At 48.3% G+C, this 4,026-nt stretch overlaps 1 long non-coding RNA gene across 2 annotated transcripts; it reads left to right on the top strand.

Moving 5' to 3' along the window:
- The first annotated feature begins 621 nt into the window (after positions 1-621).
- LOC123431198 lies at positions 622-3,454 on the top strand. 2 transcript variants are annotated; one of them, XR_006623054.1, is made up of 4 exons: positions 622-990; positions 1,082-2,053; positions 2,134-2,243; positions 3,032-3,230. It is a non-coding gene; the product is annotated as an uncharacterized LOC123431198 (long non-coding RNA). The 2 variants fall into 2 exon arrangements; XR_006623053.1 differs by lacking the exon at positions 2,134-2,243 and having other exon boundaries at positions 3,032-3,454.
- Positions 3,455-4,026: the final 572 nt, after the last annotated feature.

The raw sequence follows: 4,026 nt of genomic DNA, 5'->3' as shown, positions 1-4,026 counted from the left end.
GATATCGACCAGGTTTAGGAGATATCGTATATACATAGAGTTAGAGATAGATAGAGATAGAGATAGGTGGTTGTTTAAACAGACTTAGCTTACCTTATCTCCTTCTTTTTTCTCCTCCAAGATTGTATCTCCAAATCTTGTACGCATGATCAGGTTTGCACCCTGGCTATATAACACGTAATCGTCTTTGGAGATAGGGTAAGAGTTTTTGCCATCACACACACCAGTGCTAGAGTAGTATGTTCGTCCGCATGGTCTACTGAATTTGAATATAGTGTGCGTAAGCCAAAGCATTACGAAACGGTTGGTGGTACATGTTTGTGTGGGGAAGTCCATCACCGTAAGTGTCTGTCTGTATCACTACTGTGTTGACGGTCTGGTCAATTTAATGGGCGCACATGCGTGGGCCATATCACTGTTCATACTCGTGAATACATGTTGTTATACATGAGCATGCACACATCGCGAGAGGAGTGGTTACGGTCCAGATTGCAGGAGCATTTCGACGTGGGAGCCAAAATGGATTTCCGTCAAGATCACCTGGACCCAGTACCCAAAACGCCGCTCCCCTTGGACAGGGGGTACTTGACCGACGATACTTCCAGCGCAACTGGACGGGTGGATTATGCCGGGCGTGCAATGGCACGTCTGGATGCTTCCGGGGAAATAAGTATGCCTGCCGACATGGGAATGGGAATGATGAAAAGACGGAAAGCTATGAAGCTGCTGGTGGCACGCGTCGCCTTGCTTGATTCTCCTTGGACAGGGGTACTTGACCGACGATACTTCCAGCGCAAACCATTCTCTTCTCCCGGATCGATTCCTCGGCTTTCCCCTCCCCTCCCTTCCCTTCCTTTCCATAATCCCTCCATTTAACCCCATCCGCTTGCCTCGCTCTGCCTGCCTCATCCTCGTGCTTAAGCTTCTCGCCATCAGCTGGAGAGACATCTCGAGCAGAGCAACAGGAGGAGCCACAGCTTCAGCCTTGTGGTACGTACGCTGGTACGGCTGTTTTCCGAGTAGACAGAACTGATATGTACGTACTCAGTGAGATGCTTTCTTTCCCTCCTCGTTTTTGCAGGTCGCACATATACAGTAGGCGGCGCGCGGCAAGATGCAGATGGTACTGGTGATCTCGCTGCCCCTGGTGGCGCTGGTGGTGATCATCGCCATCATCCTCTGCATCGTCTGCCGTTGACCAGCCAGGCAGCTAGCTCGCGCGCGGCTTGCCGGATGTAGCACCATGTAGCCTCCTAGTCGGTGTTGTTGCCGCGCCCGTCTCATGCTGTCGTGGTGTGTTTTGTCTGCAGCCCTGCTCGGTGTGTGTGATCTTTTCTCCTGCTAGCTTCTCGATGTGAAATGTACTATTGATTGATCCATGTGTCTGGTCGTGTGTGTGAGTGTGTTAGTACAGTACATACTACTACCAGTCTACCATGTAATGTAAGCTCTTGACTTGTCTCAAAAAAAAAAAAAGTAAGCTCCTGATGATTCTTCAGATATTGGTGAAAAGCAGAGTGTGATCCTGCTCCCGCCTTTTTCCTTGTCATACTTCGTGAGAATGTGTGTGTTATATGTCGAAAGACGTTTGCCTCATAAACTGAACCAGCCTTCTTTCCTCTCATCAATGAATTTGACAGAATAACTACTACCAACATTCGAAAAAAAAAAGCAGAGTGTGATCGCCGCGTCTGTCTGTCGTCTGCGCTCACGCCTGGTCGCTCGTCCAACCAGGCGCACGCACGTGGTTCGCCGTCCACCAGACGCAGACGTCTCTCTGACATCTGGGCCCGGGCATGGTGCCGGAGCCCTCGGTTCACACTTGGGAGCCGCACGTCACGCGTTTTTCCGCTTCTACTTTCTTCTCCATCCCACTGCACTCTTCTTCTCTGCCTGATTAGTGATTAGTTTAGCCCACGCACCACCAGTTGCCCCATCGCCAAGCTCCATTTGCTCTGCTCCTCCCCTCCGTCTCCCTCCAAAGCTATCGTCTCCAGCAGATCGAGGAGGCCAGGAGCACCAACAAGATCAGCGGCTCGACTGTGCTAGGCAGGTACCTATACCTGTTAGATTAGATAATTCTCATGTTGTCCCTGTCAAATCTTGTTTTTTGATTTTGGATTTATTCCTCAGCGAGCTCAAGACTCACTCACGGGTGACTCCTCTGTTGACTGGCTGGCTCCTAGAGTGATTCAGTCACTACTGATCTGCAGCTTTCTACTCTCTCTACCATAATATTTGTTGTAAGGGAGATGCAAGTATTTAGGAACAGAGGGGAGTAATACGTAGCAAGTATACAAGTACTACTTATTAGGTCGAATTAGACCACCCAGCTGCTGCTTAGGACTGTGTAGTATGACTTATTTCTGGAGAGGGGAAGGGGACTATAGCAGTTGCTCTAATTCAATCAAATCCAAGGGAGGCTCACCAATTATAACGGATCAGGAACCTATAGTCTATCACCTACAATCTTCCGCTCTAGAGAGCTTTATTTGGCCAGGTTTGACCCATGCGAAAGGACGCCACGCCAACCAGGAATCGAATCAGTCGTTTCACTGATAATTGATGTGGTAATTCAAGGGAATTAGATCCCCCCGCCTTTTGATAATAGTAAAGGGGTTGTGGCTTTGCCTTTGCTGAGCATCCAAGCCTCGAACAAGCAAAGATCGAGGCAGATGCTTGACAAGTTACTACAAGCGATCCTCCAAAGATTTGGTGCGGCTCAGGAAATATGAATTCCAAGTTCTTTGCGAATTTGAACTAAAACTATGATATGATACTTATTTTGGATCGGAGGGAGTAAGACATTCTTGTTTGAATTTACTTTTTTTTGCACGATTAGAGGGTCTGACCCACCGTTGGAGCATCAGATCCGCAGCCCGTAGAGCAGCAGTTCATGGACTGATGAGGCAATTGCATGACATTTTGATATTGCTTTGCTTTCCGATCCTCTTGATTGCAGCATTTGTCTGGTGCTCGACGTGGGAAAATAAGAACGGAAGATTAAACTTTGGATTGGTTGTGTGTGCAGGTAAGCGGCGGATGGAGTTCGTGCTGATCATATCCCTGCCGCTCCTCATCCTGATCCTCATCATCGCGGTCGTCCTCTGCATCGTCTGCCGCTAGGCACATGCGGACGCCGAAGCGCTCAGTCTGCGCTGACTGTGATCACACCATATGTTGTGTTAATCAACCCAATATTAATTACACCATGACTCGATAGAGAAAAAGAAAGCTCTTCTCCTCCACCATTTCTACTTTTCTGTTCTGTCACTGTGGTGTGATTAGCTGGCTCTAAACTTTATTGGCTTTCGTGGTGGCAACAAAAGCATCAATCCCGGGTGTCGATGCTCAACGCATATGATATATGTGGCTGTAAAAAATAGCAAATTCCCTTCCTGCTCCGATTGATTCGGGGAGGTTGGATATCTGAAAGTCTCATCTTATTTTTTTACTAGCTTTTCTTCCGAGTTCTTCGAGATGAGAATGTTGCAGCCTTGCAGGTTCAGGTCGCGAATCCCCCATGTGCCGTGTTCCTGTTCCTAATTTTGTACTACTTTGTACCATTTGTCGCGCCGCCCCACGAGAAAAGGTACCCGCTTTCTTAGCAAAGAAACGTAACGCGAAGCCAGCCGAATCTGACAGAGTGGAATGACGCCTTGTGCCCAGTCCCCACGCCTTCCGTGTGTTTCTGTCTGCATGTTTCTTGGCTGACCTGAAGAGCTTGGGAAGCGTGAGGATGCGTCCGAACGCACGGTGGATAACGCCGGACGGGTCCTCATTTTCATTTCTCCTTCTCAACAATCATAGTATCACATTCTTCATATCTCAATACCTAAGGGCAAGGGTCCTCATTTTCATTTCTCCTTCTCCACAATCATAATATCACATTCTTCATATCTCAATACCTAAGGGCAACTCCAACGTAAACGAAGGGTGATTTTGTCCCTTTTTTATCTGTTTGGATCGGTCAGGCGGACACGAAAGTCCGCTTCCGCAAATGGGTCGGCACATGCGTCGGTCGGA

Source organism: Hordeum vulgare, chromosome 1H (genome assembly GCF_904849725.1).
Source record: "Hordeum vulgare subsp. vulgare chromosome 1H, MorexV3_pseudomolecules_assembly, whole genome shotgun sequence".
In the NCBI taxonomy this organism is placed as follows: Eukaryota; Viridiplantae; Streptophyta; class Magnoliopsida; order Poales; family Poaceae; genus Hordeum; species Hordeum vulgare.
The sequence above is the reverse complement of the archived record's forward strand: the minus strand, read 5'-3'. Positions and strand labels throughout refer to the sequence as shown.